The sequence below is a fragment of the Hyaena hyaena genome, unplaced genomic scaffold, assembly GCF_003009895.1.
Source record: "Hyaena hyaena isolate Hyena2069 unplaced genomic scaffold, ASM300989v1 scaffold_366, whole genome shotgun sequence".
In the NCBI taxonomy this organism is placed as follows: Eukaryota; Metazoa; Chordata; class Mammalia; order Carnivora; family Hyaenidae; genus Hyaena; species Hyaena hyaena.
Window position 1 is genome coordinate 513,453 of NW_024080999.1, and position 21,930 is coordinate 535,382.

Sequence of the window (21,930 nt, forward strand, 5' to 3'; positions counted from 1 at the left end):
AATAAAAAAGTAAGATTTTTCTTGGATGATTTGAGTTGACAGTGCTAGAAACTATAGTTTTTAGTGCCTTTGGAATTAGGGAATGCTTCCTGGCTTTTGGAGGTAGAAGTTATGAAGCATGTGTTGAAATTACTCACTTTGTGATTGGAATAATTTGATCTGTAGTAAATTGCATACTCAAAAGCATATACATAGGTGGAAATGAAGAGTTTACAGTCGAAAAGTAGTATAAAGTTTAGAAAGAAAATTGATGGGAAAGTACCTGCAATGCATAACAAGCATTGAACTTTGGGACCATGTAGTAACATTGTGACTTTTTCCTCATCCTGTGAAATTAAGCAGAACTGTTTCCATCCTTTAGCTATAAAACTGATTCTACAGAGGGTTAACTAGTTGCTGTCATTTTGCTTAAGAGAGTCACAACTTGAGTTGGAGATGAAATAATTCCCAAATCTATAAAGCTTTGAAGAATAATTTAGGCTGGGGCTCCTGGGTGGCTCAGTTGGTTAAGTGCCTAACTCTTGATTTGGGCTCAGGTCATGATCTCACAGTCGTGAGACTGAGCCCTGGGTTGAGCTCTGCTCTAAGTATGGAGCCTGCTTAAAAGATTCACTCTGCCTCTCTCTGTGTCCTTACCCCACTCATGCACTTGCTCTCTCTCAAAAAAAAAAAAAAAAAAAAAATAATAATAATAATCTTAAAGAAAAAAGAATAATTTGGGCTAAAATCATTATCCGTCAAGATAATTTGTTATGATTCATGCATTATAATGTCATATGTTAATTATGTGGCTGTTTGTGTTTTAATTAATGCTGTGATATCAAAATGTAAAATACACAGAACTCTGTCCTGGTTACCAAGAAATCTTTAAGTATGTAGTTACTATATGATTAGTTCCATGCTGTGATGGCATGTTATAATACTAAATACTTTTGTAATGTTCCACTTCCCTGGATAACTTGTCTGCTTTAAAGTGATGAGGTAATTCCTGCTTGAAGTCATTAGCCCTCAGCCTTCCCAAACAGTCCTTAGTGACCTAGTCACCTAGGCCATGCTCCCAAATGCCTCCATGGCTTTAAAGAAGAGACTCTCATTTCTTCTACCCATCAGTGTTCTACCTTTGGGAAATCACGGAAAGAGGCACCTCCACACCACCCACATTTGTACACCTTGTGTGACCGTTGCTTTTGTGGTTAGAGTACCAATACTCGTCCTGGAGAAGTTTTCCTTTCAGTGTATGTTAGGAGAATGAGGCCTGATATTGGGAAGAGGCAGTCAGTGTCCTTGGGTGGGAACCATTACTGCAGAGAAGATGCATGGAGGCATGCATAGGTATGAAGGAAATAAAAAGGAATATCTTACCTGAGACAAAGAATAATTAAGAAATACCACCAGCTTGTCATGTATTAATTAGGTCATAATCCTATAAAAGTTGAGTCTTCATTTAGGAAAAAATATTAATTAATGACTTTAAAATATATTTTACCTTTTTATTATGTTTTATTAACATTGTATAGGTAATCCATAAGTATATTCTTGGAACAACAAAAAAAATCAGATACTACAGAAATTTATAGTCAGCTATGAAAGGCCATTTTCATTATCCCATCATCAAATATATAATTTCCTTCTCCACCTATTACCATTGTTATGAATTTAAATATTCTCCCAGACTGTTTTTCCATGAATTTATTTTCATGGGCATGCCATTCATATTTACATCTACAATTGGTTTTGTTGTTTTTTTTTAAACACAAATGTGATCCTAGAATACATAGTGTTCTAGAAATTGCTTTCCCACTCTATTATAGGCCAATATTTTTCAGAGTGCACAGGGTTGTTTATAGTTATAGAGGGTTTCTTTAACTCATTCAACTTCAAATCCGGCATGAAATACTGAACACGGATACAAAATTTCTTTGTATTAATATTTTGGACAACACTTAGCATTCTAAGAATAATGCTGTATTTTAGCCTTGTGTTGGGAGAGTTGTATACTCTGATGTGAAAAAAATATATCCCAAACCAACTAAAATGATCAAGCATTCATTTTCAGGAAAAAAAATATATAAATGAATACAGTTTGATTTCTGACATGGAAAAAAATCTAGATGTAAATCTTTAAACTTTTTTTTTAATGCTTTGTTTATTTCTGAGAGAGAGAGAGAGAGAGACAGCGTGAACAGGGGAGGGTCAGAGAGAGAAGGAGATACAGAATCTGAAACAGGCTCCAGGCTCTGAGCTGGCTGTCAGCACAGAGCCTGACACAGGGCTCGAACCCACAAACCATGAGATCATGACCTGAGCCAAAGTCGGACGCTTAACTGACTGAGCCACCCAGGTGCACTGATGTCAATGTAAGTCTTTTAGAATGCTCTGTGGTTCAGCCTAAAATAACATTTATTCTTGGAAAGTCAGGTCTAGTAGATTCTGTGAAATAGATACTGTAACTTGATTTTACTGAGGATTATAACAGGATTTCAGTCTAGCAGCAATATTATAGGGAATGTGGCTCTATTTTCACAATGCTGACATATTATTGAAAGCTTTATAATCTCTTGAAATATCATGCGATGTTTTTCCCCCTTGATTGCCACATTCTAACCATCTGTCAGATTACTTTGGTAAATTTTTAATTTTAGCAACCTTGAAAATGTTTTATAAACAGTATTTCAGATGTTGGAATAGACAGATCAGTTTTCATGATTTAAGAAATTTATTTTATATATACATATAAATATGTGTATATGTGTATTGATATTCTGTGTGATTAAATGAGATGCATGCATAAGTACTTGTATGACGAATTCCAAGCTGAACTTAGCTGCCTTTATTGAGGAGCACCATTTGGACCTAAAAGAATGACTAACAAACTATAGTCATTTAGCCTTGAGTAATTTTGCAGATATTTCCTCACAAATCAATGAACTGAACCTGTCGCTCAAGGCAAACAACTTACAGTATTTGTTGCCAATGAAAAAATTGAAGTTCCAAGTAAAAATTATAATTTTTAAAAAATTTGTATCTGCAGCCCTGGGTTTGACATTAGTGGGGAAATTAATGAATGTTTTTTATACTGAATAATGAAAAGTACCAATGTTTGGAATATCTTTATAACTCAGTGAACTAATAATTTCCATATGACCAGTGTGTGCTGTATAATCATGCATACATCAAATACGCAAAGTATAAGGCAAATGTATAGATTTTCATATAAGAGTATGAAAAGTTTCAGATAGCAACTATCAACTAGCCTTAAGAAACTTCCAGTTGCTGAGTTTTGGTATAGTATCAGAGAATTTTCTCAGTTATCTGAAAGAAGTAATGAAGTATCTCTCCCTTTTCTAGCAGTATATCTGTGTGAGGCCATTTTTTCTTCATCCATTTCAACCAAACAACGTATTGCAACAGATTAAATGCTGTAGCAGATATGAAAATCAAGCTTTCTTATTTTGAGATATGAAAAAGATTTGCAAGATGTAAAAAATAATCAAATGCCACTCTTCTTGGTTATCTTTGTTTAGAAAACATGCTTATTTTCTCATGTAAAAGATGCTATTTGTATCATATTATTATTCTGCTTAAATGAATTAAATATTTTAAAAATGTCATAGTTTGGGGCACCTGGGTGGCAGTCGGTTAAGTGTCTGACTTTGGCTCAGGTCATGATCTCGTGGTTCATGAGTTTGAGCCCCTCATCGGGCTCTGCGCTGACAGCTTGAAGCTTGGAACCTGCGTCTCCCTCTTTCTCTGCCCCTCCCCTGCTTGCTCTTGTGCTCTTTTCTCTCTCAAACATAAATACTAAAAAAATTATAAAATATCGTAGTTTTAATGTTTAATATGATAAATATAGTTAGCTTTGTACTTTGGGTTCTCAAAATTTTAAAGTATACGAGGGATCATGAGGCCCCAAATTTGAGAACCTCTGCTGTAGACCTTAAGCAGTGTGAAAGCAGAGATCATGTCTCTCTTGCTTAGTACTATAGTCCCAGTGCACAACACCTTGCTTGGCATGTTGTAGTTACCAAACAAAATATTTTTGAATGAATAAATGAAAGAATCAAATCCCTCTTTATATTCTTCTCAGTCTGTGATCATATTTGTGTTACAAATTCTAGAATATCCCTATCCTAGAGACATAACTATGTTCCTGTATATTTAATGTCAGCATATCTAATATCAGTGCTATCATATGCTATGAATATAGCATATATGAAAGAAAGCAGAAGAACAAGAGACTTTACAGCAGTATTCTAAAATACCAGCAATGATTATGTATTAGACTTCTCCATGAATATTGTTTTATTTTATATTTTTCTGTAGTTTCTAATTTTTCTGCAGTGCTTTTTCTCCCGTCAGTGACCTTTTACCTTAAGAAAATAGGGATCTTTTGACACCTGAATTACTAACTAATCAGTCAAACCGGTTATAGTAATACTTCAGCAGAATTTACTGTCTTGGGATATTAAGATTTTCCCCCCAGTAATTCACTATGATATATCACATCCTTTAGTAAATTTTTGTAAATGCTCATGGCTGAGTGTTGTTAGGAAGAGTGTTTCTATATATTTTTTGAGTATATTATGCATATAAAACAATATAAAAGGGCGTTTTCTAAAGTCTTCCTCCCATATCCATTCCTGTTTACTCGACACCTCCTGCAAAAATCACTTTTATACATTTCTTGTTTGACTTCAGATTTGCTTAAGCATAGACAGGGAAACATACATGCACACATTTTATTTTTTCATGTATAAAAGATAGCTACCTGTATGTACTGTTAAATATTTTGCCATTCTTGGGGCGCCTGGGTGGCTTAGTCGGTTAAGCGTCCGACTTTCGCTTGGGTCATGATCTCGCGGTTCGTGGGTTCGAGCCCCGCGTCGGGCTCTGTGCTGACTGCCAGCTCAGAGCCTGGAGCCAATTTCAGAGTCTGTGACTCCCTCTCTCTCTGACCCTCCCCTGCTCACGCTGTCTCTCTCTCTCTCCTAGAAATAAATTAAAAAAAAAAAAAAATATTTTGCCATTCTTCCTAAGATATGCTGGAGATCTTTTTTATTGGGATGCAGAGCATTCTCATTCTTTTTTATGTCTATAGAAGATTCTAATTTGCATATATTACATAGTTTGTAATGTCAAAATATTTTAATGAACCAATAATGCTGCAATGAATAGCTTTATATATATGATATTTTGTATTAATGCAGGTATAATCTTCGGTATAAATTTTTTAGACTTGGTCTTGCTATTATCAAATAGTAAATATGTTTATGCTTTTGACAGATACTGTCAAATTATCCTTTATAAATATTATACCATCTTACACTCCAGTCAGTAATGCTTAAAAGTAGTTATTTCCCCACATCCTTACCAACAGCATATGTATTTCACTTGATTATTGGTAATCTGATAGGTAAAAAAAATATGTGTGTGTATATAAAATTATAATTTTGCAATCTCATTATTAAGTTTTATCTTTTCAAGTGTCAAAAAAGTCATTTTTCCTGCAAGCTCTCACTCTTTCATGTGCTTGTTTATTGAACAAAATTATGACCATTTAAACATTTTATAAGTAAATATGAAACTTTTTTATTTTAATTCCAGCATGAATAGCATGTACACTGCTTCTTGATATCCAAATTTGTGGTACAGAAAGTTTAGGAAGATGAATCTTATATTTCCATTGACTTATAAAATAAGATAGAAATGAAAAGTTGTTACAACTAGAGCAAATGTTATCAAACTATGTGGTTTTAGAAACATGATAGTCCTTTTTTCGGGTAGCGGCTGTTCGAGCAGCCAAAGCAAGATGGGTCAAAGTCAGAGTGGTGGTCATGGCCCTGGAGGTGGCAAGAAGGATGACAAGGACAAGAAAAAGAAATACGAACCTCCTGTACCAAATAGAGTGGGGAAAAAGAAGAAGAAAACAAAGGGACCAGATGCTGCCAGCAAGCTGCCACTGGTGACACCTCATACTCAGTGCCATTTAAAATTACTGAAGTTAGAGAGAATTAAAGACTACCTTCTCATGGAGGAAGAATTCATTAGAAATCAGGAACAAATGAAGGCTTTAGAAGAAAAGCAAGAGGAGGAAAGATCAAAGGTGGATGATCTGAGGGGGACCCCAATGTCGGTAGGAACGTTGGAAGAGATCATTGATGACAGTCATGCCATCGTGTCTACATCTGTGGGCTCAGAACACTAAGTCAGCATTCTTTCCTTTGTAGACAAGGACCTGCTGGAACCAGGCTGTTCAGTCCTGCTCAGCCACAAGGTACATGCCGTCATAGGGGTGCTCATGGATGACACGGATCCCTTGGTCACAGTGATGAAGGTAGAAAAGGCCCCCCAGGAAACCTATGCTGATATTGGGGGTTTGGACAACCAGATCCAGGAAATTAAGGAATCTATGGAGCTTCCTCTCACTCATCCGGAATATTATGAAGAGATGGGTTTAAAGCCCCCAAAGGGGGTCATTCTCTATGGACCACGTGGCACAGTAAAACCTTATTAGCCAAAGCAGTAGCAAACCACACCTCAGCCACTTTCCTAAGAGTGGTTGGCTCTGAACTTATTCAGAAGTACCTAGGTGATGGGCCCAAACTCGTTCGGGAATTGTTTTGAGTTGCGGAAGAACATGCACTGTCCATCGTGTTTATTGATGAAATTGATGCCATTGGAACAAAAAGATATGACTCAAATTCCGGTGGCAAAAGAGAAATTCAACGAACAATGTTGGAACTGTTGAACCAGTTGGATGGATTTGATTCAAGGGGTGACATGAAAGTTATCATGGCCACAAACCGAATAGAAACTTTGGATCCAGCACTTACCAGACCAGGCCGCGACAGGAAAATTGAGTTCCCCCTGCGCGATGAAAAGACTAAGAAGCGCATCTTTCAGATCCACACAAGCAGGATGACGCTGGCCGATGATGTGACCCTGGATGACTTGATCATGGCTAAAGATGACCTCTCCGGGGCTGACATCGAGGCAATCTGTACAGAAGCCAGTCTGATGGCCTTGAAAGAATGCAGGATGAAAGTAACAAATGAAGACTTTAAAAAATCTAAAGAAAATGTTCTTTATAAAAAACAAGAAGGCACCCCTGAGGGGCTCTACTTGTAGCCACATTTGCCTTCAAAGAGATGGTCAGGAAGCTGCCAGAGAAACCTCGTCCAGTTGATCTTTCTTAGCAAACCCCCCCATGCCCCTTTCTGAGCCTGATGTGTAGGGCACCCCCCAGGCTGCCTTCATGTGTCAGCCACGTGCAGTGTTCTCCCCTCAATAAAGCGACTTCCTCCTCAAAAACAAAAAACAAAAAACAAAAAAAACATGATAGTCCTACTTGTTAGCAAGTTCTAGAGTTGGATATGTGCTCCAGGTATCTTAATTGCTACCAATCGTGCCATATTTCACTTAAGGCTTTCTTGAACCTGCCTACCTACTACTACTGTATATAGTTTTAAACATTTTCATTACGTCTTTCAAAACTTCATCTTTCTGATACATCACTGCCATTTTCCAATAATATTTTTTAGATAAGCTGCTTTTGTTAATTATCATCAATTGTCTGGTTTTCTCCCAGGATCTCAGTATTTTAACATATATTCAGATGCTACCAGTAGCTATAGGCTTTGGAGTCGGGAGAAGGAAGGGAGAAAGATGACAGAAGAATTAACATTTTTCATCCAAATTAGAGAAAACTATATGACAGAGTGGACTGTTTCAAGTAAATGAATACTGAGGATTTCTAGCATTGTTTTGCCCTTGAGTAGCAAAAAAGTTTACATCTTGCATATTTCCTCCAGTTAATAGGTAGTGGTAGTTATTGAGACGAGTAGTCAAAGAATTGTAGGGCCTTGTTCTCGTCTGTGAAGGGACAAAGTTTTGTGATCAACAAAGCTTGGATGAAATAATGACATAAACTAATCATATTGAAATAATATATTCAAAGGAAATATAGATGCAACATTTGAAGTATAAAGGATTGATATCTTTACTAAAAGCTCTTACTAATCACTCTTATAAATGAGAAAAAGATAAACTTATTTTGAAGGTTTTATAGGGATTAATAAATTACCATAAATTACCATATGCTACATCCTTAGAACATAGAACCTTAGAATATGCCTGACACATAGTAAGTTCTATGTATTTGCTGTTACTAAAAAAGAAAATGTAATTCTTAACAAAAATATTAAAGAGATCTTGTAGTGAAATTATCTCAGTAGAAGAATAAAACTGGTAGTACTTGATTTATGAACACTCAGAATATTTTTCTTTTGGAAATTATTGATACTTTTATTATAAAATTAGTAGTGCTTAAAATGAAATTAAAATGTATGGTGTCTACATGTTTTGATTCATAGTTCTATTTTATTTTTTCTGTTACTCATTTATCAAACCAATAGTTCTTGAGTACTTCTTATGTGCCAGTACTGGGAATAGATAGTAAGATGAAAAAAATTATTTCCTTTATGGAGCTTATATTTTAGTGACAAATAGACAAAGCCTATGATGACATCTTTTTTCCCTTATTTATTTATTTATTTATTTATTTAAAAAATTTTTAGTGTTTATTTATTTTTGAGAGAGAGACAGAGTGTGAGCAGTGGAGTGGCAGAGAAAGGGAGACACAGAATCCGAAGCAGGCTCCAGGCTCTGAGCTGTCCGCACAGAGCCTGATGCAGGGCTTGAACTCATGAACTGCAAGATCATGACCTGAGCTGAAGTTGGAGGCTTAACTGAGCCACCCAGGCACCCTTCCTTTTACCTGTTTTAAAAAGAACTTTATTAATTGGTATAAAACAGATGGCATATATTTAAAGTGTGAGTTTGAGACATTTTATATATAATAAACAAACACAATACACAAATATACATACATATACACATACTGGGAAAACATCACCACAGTCAAGAAAATGGATTTGTCCATCATTTTCAAAAGTTTCATGATGCCCTTTTGTAATCTTTCCCTCTCTTCATTCCCCTGTTGCCTTTCCAGCTCCCTAAGGATCTCACCACTGATTTACTTTCTGTCTGTATATATTAATTTACATGTTCTTGAATTTTATGTAATAGAATCATACAGTATGGTGCTTTGTTTTTTTGGATTTTTTTTTTGTTTTTGTTTTGATTTGGGGTTGTTCCATTCTATCTTGTTTTGCTTTGGTGTTACTTCTTTGGCTCTCTATAAGGATTTTGATTTCTGGTCCTTTATGTTATGCTGATCAGTAGTTTATTCCTTTTAGACGAGTATACCTTGCAGGCATACTACATTTTATTTACATTTCCCTGTTGATGAGCATTTGCATAGTTTCCATTTTTTGGCTATTATAAGCAATGCGGCTATGAATATTTATGTATAAGCCTTTGTGTCAATATATGTTCTTATTTCTCTTGGGTAACATCTATCTAGGTGTGAAACAGATGGGTCATGTAAATGTAGCTTAAACAGTGTAACTTACGAAAATGCCAGATTGTCATCCTAAGCAGTTTTACCATTTGTGTTCCCACAAGCAGTGTAGAGTTGCTTTATACCCTCACCACCATGTTATGATCAGACTTTTAAAATTTTAGATGTTCTAATAGGTATGTGGTGTATTTCATTATGATTTTAATTTAATTTGTCGTTTCTCCCTAGTTACTCATATGTGGAACTTTTTTTTAACTTGCTGATTTGTCATCTATTTAGCTTCTTTGGTGAAGGCTCCTTCAAAAATTTGCTCATTTTTTTAATTGGATCATTTTCTTATTGTTGAATTTTGAGAGTTCTTTATATATTTTGTGTTAGGGACTGCACGTTTTTGTCACCCTAAAATTCATATGTTGAAACCCTAAGCCCCAGTGTGTTGGTATTTGGAGGTGCGGCCTTGGAGAGGTTTTAGGTACTGAGAGCCCTCATAGTGGGATTCGCGCCTCATAAGAGGAAATAAGGGGAGAGCTGATACCTTTCTCTGCTATCTGGTATGTGAAGATAAAAGATCGCCATCTGCAAACTAGGAAGAGAGCCTTCACCAAGAACTGAAATTTCACACAGCCTAGAACTGTGTGAAATAAATTTTCTTTAAACCACTTAGTACATGGTAATTTGCGATAGCAGCCTGAGTGGAATAAGACATTTTGGATACAGGTCTTTTGTCAGATAATGTGATTTGGAAATATTTTCCACCATGCTCTTGATTGTCGTTCTCTAAACTGATTTTTGAAAAGCAAAAGTTCTTAATTTTGATGAAGTCAATATTTATGCAATGACAATGTGATACGATGCTTTCTCTCTGCAATGGGATAGGGGAGGTAATACTTAATTTTTTTAAGTTGCTGTTGACAGGTAAAATATTTTTATGATATATTGCTTTATTTTTCCTGTTCAAACTTCATTATCAATTAGAAAATTTATTGAATTTAAAGACAGTAGTTTTCCTTGGTCACTAGAGTTCCTTCAGTATCTAGTATCTTCAGGATACATGCATACTATGAGCAATTCTCATCTCAGGAATATCAAAATTAGGAAGACTTGGCTCCTCTAATAGTGTTTCATGGCCCATAGCACCTAAGTAGCCATTATCTTGTTATATATTGTCTTCATCTCTGTATTAAACAGTAATTATCACAGATGCTTGATAAAAATTTTTAAATTGGGACATAAGTGGCCCATGAAAGAAAAATATTTTAGAGTCATGAACTTATTTTTAGTAGAATCAAATGGGATCTAATAATAACATAATTAAGAAGGTTGTGATTCAGTTATTTTGACTTGGTGTAAATTGTAGAAGTACTCTTAAGTTGGGGCACCTAGGTGGCTTAGTTGGTTAAGCGTCCGACTTTCGCTTAGGACATGATCTAGCGGTTCGTGGGTTCGAGCCCTGCATCAGGCTCTGTGCTGACTGCCAGCTCAGAGCCTGGAGCCTGTTTCAGAGTCTGTATCTCCCTCTCTCTCTGACCCTCCCCTGCTCACGCTGTCTCTCTCTCTCCTAGAAATAAATAAAAATATAAAAAAAAAAGAAAAGAAATACTCTTAAGTTTATTTTAGAATTACTATATACATATAAACCAGCACTGATCTGGAAAACCTAGAGTAAGGATTTCTTAGTGATAAAGATTCCGAGTTTAATTGCATTTTGGTATTGTTAATGGCATCACTAGCATCAGTGCATTAATTATGTGATTTTTCAGAAAGGACTTGAAAACTTCTGACCTTGATTCTCACTGCTGACTGTTTCTGATTTGTAGCTGAACTGCTTGAGTTAGGACTGCATTTAAGAAATGAAAACAAAAAAAAAAGCTGAGGCAATAGTAATACCCTCAGAGCTATATCTAATAAAAATTGAATTATTTCATGCAGTAAATGATCAAAAAGAACTGACTTCATTCTAGTCACCGATATTCAGTACCAAAATTTAAAAAAAAGTAGATGATTAAAATAAAAGAATTAAAATGTTGGCCTTTTAAGATATTCTGAGCAATTTAGAGAGGAGAACATCTAATTCAAACCTTTTCATAAAACTTCTTAGTATAATTCCACTTGGTTCTTTCTATGTTATAAACATCTCTTCTTTCTTCCTTTCGAATCGTTAGCACTTAGTTTTAAAACTGATTCCTTATAAAAATTATATACTATCTGTGCTTAAATATGTGTATTTGTGATTCTCCCATTTTTTTGCTTTCCTAATTATAAGCTCTTGACAAGTGAAACCCATGATTACTATTGCCTTTGTAACCTTTCTTGAGACCTCATAAACTGTACAGAGGCTACTTGGTAATTGTCGAGTTGTCGTGATAGTGTAATTCTTTATCAAATCAATTTCCCCAGGCTAGCTGAGGATAATTCCAGGAATTTGAGGGGGAAGGAGGGGAAGATATCAGAATTTATATACAGTGTCACTTCATCCTTCTGCCTGTAGAACACCTAGAAAATTTATTTTAAACAGCTTAGAAATTTTGTAGCCAGTTTGTCATTGTTTTTGAGCAAGATAAGTAACAAGGTATCAATCTGTAGTATCTTAGCATTTCCAAATAATTATCACTATTAATTCATAGTAATTAGAAGTAGGCCTTAACTTTTAATGTTACCACCAAAATATTTTTAAAGCATCTGATAAACCACATTGAAGTCTGAACCATTAACTCAGATGTAATGCTAAACTTCGGGGGGAGTGGGGGAGGGAAACTCTTAATGGTTCAATGCTACTTGGGAACTTAGACAAAAAGGTATTATCCTAACCATCAACTTACTTAAATTGTTTTTTTTCCCTTGGTTTATAAAGAATTAAATTTAGACTATTTGTACTTGAGATATAATCAGAACATGAAATCTTGAGTGGTTTATTTGAGACCTGTGTTAAATTCATACTGCCATCAGGGAACTGTAAGTCTTAATTAGGGGTGACTCTTGATTGACTCATGAGTTAAGTAGAAGTAAAAGAACTATTGAAGTTAAATGCATTAATCTGAGTACTGTGAAATTTCCTCTCAAATTTTAGAGGACCTAATAGTTACCTTTATTTAAAAGCTCATGATTTCCTTTATTGGAAGTGATTCTTTTTTAAATATAGAAGTCTGGATAGAGAACTGAGTTATTTTAGTTTAGCTTAGTTTAGTTTTTATTTACTCTTTTTTTTTTTTTTTTTAAGAGGGAAAGAAAGAGCTCTTCCAGTAGGGAGCAGGGGAGAGGCAGAGGGGGAGAATATCCCAAGCAGGCTCCATGCTCAGCGTGGAACACTACATAGGGCTCAATCCTGGTACCCTGGGATCATGACCTTGAGGTGATTGCTCAACCAACTGAGCCTCCCAGGCACCCCAGAACTATATTATTTTAAATGTTCAGAACAAAGCAACTAAATTATTTTCAGAGAATTAGACTTTTTTATTATTTGTGAATTACATTTTACATGGACGTTATCAATCTAATTTTAGTTTGAATTTGACTACTTAGTCTTGATTTTAGTCATGCCCAATTGTTGTTTTTTTTTTTAAGTTCTTTTGACATGTTACACATAAAAAATGGGTAAAGGCTCCATGTGGACTTTTGAGAGAATAATGTAAATGATATTATTTAAGTGTTACCCCTATGCCTAAGCTTACAATGTTCATTCATTCATTCTGTGAATTATGGTAAGCACTACTGAGTGATTCCCCCCCCCCCCCAATTTTTTAGACTCTTTAAAGTAGATTCAGTTATGGAGTCCTTGGTTAAATTAAGCTGAGTTAAATGGAGAGTTGCTTTAGGCAGCTACCTTCATATAGTGATGTGTGCAATGCCAATGAGGTCTCAGTGCCTACCACATGCTTGATTCTCAGCAGAGAATAATGAGATGAATCATAGAGGTTAATTTACTAATATCTGTTACTACCCATGTGATGTGAATAAACTATGGGGAGACTCTCTCAGGCTATTGATTATTATTAAAATTCTCCTATGTATTGGTATAGCAGTATATACCAGAATTTCCAGGATGGTCTGGATTTCACATATTTGTGCACTAATGTCAGTATGTATATAAGTGCACCTGTTCCCATTTTGAGACTGCTATTGGTCTGAGAGATTTCCCTAGTACATCTGACAGCTCTGTTATTCCTGTGCTTTTTTTCCAGTTCTTTAATAACCTCCTTCTTCGTTCCTGATCATTACGATTCAAAGTGCTTTCTTCCCATAATCAAAAAGGCTCTTCCATCTTAACCTCCTCAAAAAATTCTCCCTAAGATGATAAGAATATTTAATTTCTATTTAGTTTAGATTAAAATGTATCAATGTAAACTATAGTAAAAGTACTTGTATTGTGATAGTCACTTTCCAAAGTATAATTGGAGATGTACTCTTATTAAGAGAACTCTAAGAAATGGAGAGTAACCTGGGTTCTTATTTTGTGATTTGCTGTGAATTATTTACTTAATATTTTCATTCTGTTTCATAAAATGGTAGAGTAACTAGTGTCATTGAGAGCAAGAATACCTGTCCCCTCAAAGATCCTTATAGCTGGATTAAGAATCAAATTGACATGAGATAGATTAACAGGGGAAAATAAGGTTTAATAGCATACATAAGAGAAATCCACACAGACATGGAAATTCCAAAGTTAGGCAAAATGAAGTATATATGTCATTCTGAACTAAGGAGAGAAGGGGATGGAGGTATGCAACTTGAAAGGGAAGAAATGCAATTTACAGGAAGATGAAAAAGAGTTCATGTTTGGTAAACAAATATTTGCACTACCATATAGATTGGTTACCAAGATAACCTTTATCTCTGGTAATAACTCCTATCTGGAAAAACTGTACATTTAGATTCTTTTATGTAGTTAGGGAGGGGCAAAAGTTTCTCATGAGCTCGCAGGGTCATGATTGCCTTCAGCTGATAATAACCCATATGCCAAAGTGGCCCATCTTAGGGCAGCCTACTCTACTCTCTCCACCCCTATGCTAGAAAACAGCATAAGGTATTTTTAGGAAAAACTAAAAATGAGTAATTAATCATTTAAAACCAGTTCATTTCATGACAGGTTTACTGAATATTTAACACAGCTTTGGTTTTTTTTGAATCTACCATATATCTTATATACAATTAGAAAGTACATTCTCATTAAAATATAAATTTATGTTTGAAACCTCTTAAATTTGAAGAATGCATGTTTGAACAAACTCAATGTTTCTAAAGAGCTCATTGGTTTAAAAAAAGGAACTTATGGATGAAACACAGGCCATAATTTTTTTTAAATGCAACAAGTTAGAAATCAAGTCAGTTAGAAATACTAAATTCAATTCAAGATGCTTACTGTTTTAGATGTCTTTAAAATGCCAAAAATTGAGGAATTTTTAAAAATCTGATGGGAAAACATTCAAAAGCATTTGTTTTGGGTAAGTACTCAAGACCACAGTATATCCTGGAGTGAGTTAACGTTAGTCATTTGACCTACAGCCACTAAATTATTTTATTTCCTTACATGAGTATGGGAATTTTTCATCCAGTCTGTCTTGGCAACTTGTCAGATAACTTTCCGTAGTTACAAGCTACCATAGTGCAAATTTCTTGTTCTTAGGCATGATAATAAACAAAATTAGCACCTTCTTTCCCCAGAGACATGTTTCCACCACTGGTTTGATTAAGTTTGGTTGTGACATGATTCTGTTTTTTTTGTTGTTGATTCTTTGGCACATATTTTCAACCAAGATTTCTGTTTCCTCAATTTTATGTACAGTAATCTTCCTTTGTTTGCTTTACTGATATTTGCTTAATTAGAAATATGTTCAAGGCAAGCAGTTAGCCTGTTGTTGACTTCATGTGTGTGTGTGTTTTTTTTTTTTTTTTTAAATATATTGCTTGCTTATTCAAGAATCTAATTCTGAGAAGAAATAAGTCTCAAAGTGGCATGCGTTTCGTTTGGTATGTGAATGAAAAGTTTAATCTTCTATTTCAGGCTAAACAGCATTTTATTATTGAGGAATTAATAAGACTCGTTGGGAGAATGATGGGGAACTTATCTGGAGTGGTACTTTAGTTTGAATCATTGGTGCCTTACAATTTTTTTTTTTAAACTCATCTTCCTTATCTTTGTGTGCTGATTACTAGCACATATATGCATAGCATAAGATCATAACTTATGATGAATTCTTTTAGGTCTACTTATTGTTTTGAGACCCAGCTTGAGTTTGTTCAGGAGGAAAAATCCTTCTTTACCCTTCAAGATTCTTCTAGCTGAACTAAGAATTAAATGACTTGAGACAGATTAACAGGAGAAAATAAAATTTAATTTTGTATATACAGGGAATCCATCCCAACATGAAATTACAGAGAGAGTCATGCAACAGAGGTGTATGGGTCATTCTCAACTAAGGAGAACGGGGAGGGGTCTGGGACTTAAGAGAGAAGGAAAGCAATTCATAAGATGAAAGAGTGTAACTGTTTGGTACACACATGCTTGTTGGGCCACTCAGAAACAATGAGACAGAAGACTTGGATCAAACAGGTCTTGCTAGGTTCCTCCCTGTCTACTGCACCTACTTCCTATTATAATGTAGGGATATGCCGTGAGAGCTCTCTTCCTGGAGCAGGTCCTTTATCTCTATTCTTTTTAGGCAGTTGGGGGGTGACTAGGTAAAATTTTCTTCCTGCATCTTCTGGGCCTTCATTGTTTTCAGTTCAAAATAATCTGCATCAAAAATGGCACATTTTAGGGCAGCCTACCCTTGGCCCCAAGTTCAGTTATCATTTCTATGATTGCATATTGCTTTTCCATATTTTTGGTTTTTTGTTTTTTCCCCCACAGAGCTAACCTCCAGGATTATTTCCTATTTGGGGAGTATAATTTCTCTTTGTAGTTTTAGAAAACAAAGCTAGGACCAGAAGGTGATAGGAACACAGATTTGTATACTCACTATAAAGAAGATCTTTCCAATAATTAGGTCTATCTGATAAGGGGACTCATACCTCAGGAAGCCATACATATTTCCTAACTGGCCTTGTCTAAAGGACTCAGCTATTGTCTTTCATTGTTATGTTATAAAATACATTTCTGCACTGGGAATACAGTTTAATTTTAATGCCCCTTCTAGTCTTTTCTCTTTACTCTTCCTCCCCCCCCACAAAAAAAAATAATACAGGTGGTAGATTAAAAACTAACATTGCTGTTACTTGGGACCAATGTTCTACCTAGGTATCTTAATGTGATTCTGAGTACAGTATTTAACTATATAATTGATTAGTTAGCTAATGAGTTACTAAAAGCACACACATTAGAGTTAACCAGTTCTATTCTATACATGTTTTCATTGAGTTTAATTACAAGGTCTTTTGGTATTTCCAGATATTATGCAGTCTTTGTGAAAAGCAGTTTGACATAAGCAAAAATTACTTTAAAATTTTTTTTACCTTTTTTTAAAGAAGAGAAACATGTGTCTTCTGTAAATGCAAATTATGCATTGTTTTATGGTCGGTTTACAATTATAACTGACTGCTCACATAGATACTAAAGCCTGAAATATACTTTTAATGATATCTCTACAGCAGCTGTAACTACAATGAAAATTAGATGAGATATAAAACTTGCTAACTGCAGAATATTTTATGCACATAAGTAACTTTGGAAGAATGAGAATTGTTAAAGGTCTTTAAAAAGAAATTCTTAGCTTTATAATGATTCCTATTTTAAATTCATTGGCACTTACAAAAGGTAATAATCTCAGTTTCAGATGTTTGGTGGGCAATAATTATTTAGGCTATCAATCCTGTTTATTAAAAGAAATGCTATGTGAATGTATTTGTTCGAAACATTTTAAATGCCTTCTTACTGCGTATATGTTCCCATGGAAACCACAACTATCCCTTTAGAAAAGTGATGTAAACTAGTGGCTTTACTTTTAAGTAGATTCTTAGAAATTGCAGGCTCTATTCAAGGAAAGGTAGCTACAAAGTTGAAAATTTCACTGTGGTTATATACTGCTGAGATATGCACTGCATGTAAAGCTGTATAATCAACAATATGTGCACGTGCACACACACATACACCAAACAAATGAATTGTACTCGAACATAAAAACATGGAATATAAAATAATAAAAAGTGATCAGTTAAACCTCATTAAAATTAAAAATGTTTGATCTTCTAAAGATATCATTAAGAAGACAAAGGAAAACCACAGACTGGGAGAAAATATTTGCAACACATATATGAGACAAAGGAATTGTATCCAGAATAAATAAAGAAGTCTTACAATTCAATAATAGGAAGACAACAACCAAATTTAAAAAAATGGACAGGAGATTTGTATAGACTTTTCATCGAAAAGATATGCTAATGGCTAACTAACATGGGAAAAATGCTCTCAATATCATTAGTACTCAGAGCAATACAGATTAACCCACAGTAAAATGTCACTATACTCCCATTAGATTGGCTAAAATTAAAAAGACTGTACTAAGTGTTGCCATTATAATAATTCCTACTTTTGTAAGTCTTTTATATTTAATTATATAAAAGCAATTTATACTTAAATATTTTTTCATTTTTGCTCTGCTAGTTAATTTTCATTATTTCCTGTTCTTATGTCTCAAAGCACTAAATGTAATTAACAATCCAAACCCCCAAAATTGTACTCAGACATTATTCGTTCAGCCCCATCCCCATTAAAATTCTTATATGCAAAGGATTTATAATGAATATGTGATACGGTTCTTTGTTCCACAAGAAGTGATTCACATATACATTTTTATTTTAAAGTCCTTTATAATTGAGTAATCCTGATCCAGAAGGTAGTTGTTTTTTTTCCCATAACTGCTTATGATCTACATGGTACTTAATTTTTTTAAAAAATGAGGGATGTGACATTAAGGGTTACCTAAACTTGCCAAGGAGGAGACTTGTCAGGGCAGCCTCAGACAGTTATGAGTCATTGCCCTGGAGTTGAAAACACCATTTGCGCTCTCGTAACTGGTACTCCCACTCAAGACAAAATTTCCTTTAACAAAATCTAAGAACATAGTCATCCAGCCTCAACTTAAAACACTTGATTAACAATTTCCCTACCTCACTAAGGACTTCTAGCTAAAATTGCTAGAAAATCAGAAATCTAGCCTCCTTTCAACTTAATTGGTCCTGATTCTGATTTCCATAATTTCTTAAAACTCTTCAGCATTTAAAGCTATATCTATTAAAAACATATTTCTTTTAATCCAGATGCTTTTCATATGTACCTCAGATGTTTATAACAGCCCTTCGAGGAATTGTTTTATAGCTTCCCCAATATTTAAAGTTCTCTGATTTGCTCTCTTTGTTTTCTAAAACCAACTTGAATATTTCCCACTATTTTCAGCTCTTCCTTTTAGGACATAGTTTATCATCCCTCCCTGGTCTCTCTCCTCTGAGAATACAGTCAAAATTTGGAAACTTTGATTCTTTAATATCCTGAACTGGTGTGAGAAGTAGGTAGCCAAAAAGTGATATGACTCAAAATAAGTAACAGGAGATGTCAAGACTCAGTTGGATTATCAAAATCAGTGATTGTAACATTAGTGCCTCCATATTTGAAGACAATCTCCTGCTGTTTTCCTTATGTGTCCCATCAACATTTTTTATGTGATTTTTACCTTACATACTTTATACTGTGTGGATTTTCAGACTGTGGCCACGTATTTTAAAAATTATTTCTAATTAAGAAACTGAAACTAATAGAAAAAAATTAGATTGGGTTCTAGGCAGGAACAATTGCTGAGAAGAGAGATAGACAAAGAATGAACGTGTATTGATAGTGACCTTGAAAATAACAATAACAGTGTGGACTAAAAAGTGGAGGAGGGAGAAAATGAAAAATATGTATGTATTCTAAACCTTTTCAGACACAATCTGGTGACTTAGGATGTGTTACATTTATAAAGTAATTAGAGTTTCAAGCCAAAATTGGTGTCCAAGTGTTGTTAGTCTGGTACCACATCTACCTTTTTTCTAGTGGTTAAGTGCTGTCACTTGGATGTCATTTCTTCCATTTAACCCAGAGAGCCCAGTTCACTGTCACTCTTGGCTTACAGAGTGTAGCTACCACAGAATCTTCAAGAAGGCCAGAGCTCCCTGCTTGAATACATTTCATATAGAAATTGGTCAAGAAATGTTCTTATGGGGCACATGGCTGGCTTAGCCAGTTAAGTGTCTGACTCTTGATTTCAGCTCAGGTCTTGATCTCAGGCTCATGAGTTCAAGCCCTGTTGGGCTCCACACTGTCTGTGAAGCCTATTAAAAAATAGATACATTCTCAGGACCCTCCTGGAGGGTACAGATGAGGGGTGATTAAATAGGCCTTAGGTGATGAATCTCCTTTAACATCTGGTCTCCTTAAGCCTCTGGATACTTCCTCTTTGGTATGTCAAGGAACTTTAGAATTTCACCTTCATTTAATGTAATTCCACATTTGGGCCTGAATTTCAGTCATCTAACTGAACTCTTAGAGCTACTACTGGCCACTCAAATTAATATATTGAATCAAGAATTTTGACTCAGTACATCTGTGCCAGCAGGTTTTATTTGATTCATTATATTCCTTCCACCTAACTCAAATCCTTAGGCCCTGTTTCCATGTAGGTTCAGCCTCTGTGTCCACAGGTGCCCTGGCTGTCATCTGACATTTCTGTGGCTGCAGGGATCCCCACAGGCATGTGTATGGCAATGGAGATCAGTGATTGGATTCCCTTGGGGGTTTCAGGTGCTCAGCTTCTGAGCAGTTGTCTGTCAGGTACTTCGCTGAGTTTTGCACAGTCTGCCAGGGGAGTTTCACCCATATTCCCGACACTGACAAATACTGAGACTGAAAAGTAAGTCTCTTGCCATGTATCTATTAGTTTCCTAGGGCTGCCCTAACAAATTACCACGAACTGGGTAATACCAGATCAAGGTGTCCGTAAGGTGTCTGGAAACTGAAGACATCCATTCCATCCCTCCCTTCTAGCTTTTGTTGTTGCTGGCAGTCTTTGGTGTCTTCTTCACATGATGTTCTCCCTCTCTGTGATTAGATTCCATCCTAATGCGATTTGTCCTCATCTTAACTTGACATCAGCAAAGGCCCTATTCCCAAATATGGTCACATTCCAAGGTACTAGGGATTGGGACTTGAACCATATCTTTTTTGGGGAGACACTGTTCAACCCACACAGCATGTAGCTCCTGCACTGGAGTTAGGCAAAGGCATATTTAAATGACAGGACATTTCATGCCTATTTCATCAATTAAAACTTACACTATTTAAACTTTAATCAAGAAGCATATAATTATTTTAAAGCATTGTTCATTGGCAAAAATATCACAATATAAATATTGTGGTATCATGGTATCTGCCAATTCTGTTTTTCAGCTGAAAGGAGTTGTTCACATAATTTGATAGATCTTTACTTCTTAGAGAATGGGAGGGATTGCTTCAGAGCTGTTTTCCTAAAATAACCAGAATAACATCCACTGGACAAAATGTTTTAAACTGCCCCATATTGCCTATTTATTATGAAGAATTGACTATCTATTGGCAGAGAGCAGAGGAAGCCTCTGACTATCTGGTTTTCCCAAAGGGCTAATTTGGATACTTCATACATGCTCATGAAATAAAAACACTTGCACAAATAAGTAAATTAGCTACTTTGAACAATCATCACTACCTCATAAACATATTAATGGGAGATTAAAATTATGAAGTAATGAATCAGTAATGATTTAGATAATGTATATTCAAGAACAGTATTTGGGAAATTGCATGGTCTGAGTTCTAGACAAATGTGTTAAGTAAAATAATTTTAAAAGCTCTTCTGATAGTGAAATTACATTTATATCTGTATATCTACTTTTAGGTCATATATGAGTATAATATATATTTAATCTTCAGGTATGATTTTCTAAGTGGTCTTTTTTTTTTTTTTTTTTTTTACTTTAAGGCTTTATTTGTACTTGAAACTTTATGGGCTATAATTGACAAAATTATAATGTATTTTAAGTATACAACATGATGATTTGATACACACTGTGGAAGGGTTCCCACCATTGGGTTAGTTAACATAGCCATCACCTCACATACTTATCTTTCTTCTTTTTTGGTGTGAACACTTAGGTTCTAGTCTTTTAGCAAACCTGAACTATTCAATAGTATTATCAACTATAGTCACCAGGTTATCCATTCGATCCGCAAATTTTATTCATCTTGTAGCTGAGTTTGTACTTTTTTATCAGACTTTTTATTTTCCCCAGCCTCTGGCAAACACTACCATTCTACTGGGTGTTTTTAGGAGCTTGACTTCTTTTAAAAATATTTTTTTAGATTCCACATAAAAGTGATACCATGCAGTATTTGCCTGCCTGGCTTATTTCACATAACATAACGCACTTTAGTATCATCTGTGTTACAAATGGCAAGATTTCCTTTTTTAAGGCTGAATAATGTTCCACTGTATATAAATGTACTTTTT

At 35.0% G+C, this 21,930-nt stretch overlaps 1 protein-coding gene and 1 pseudogene across 1 annotated transcript in view; both read left to right on the forward strand.

Moving 5' to 3' along the window:
* Positions 1–21,930, forward strand: part of NECTIN3 (nectin cell adhesion molecule 3) — a 123,967-nt gene that overhangs the window by 77,051 nt on the left and 24,986 nt on the right. The window lies entirely within an intron of this gene.
* LOC120244043 lies at positions 5,809–7,393 on the forward strand (annotated as a pseudogene).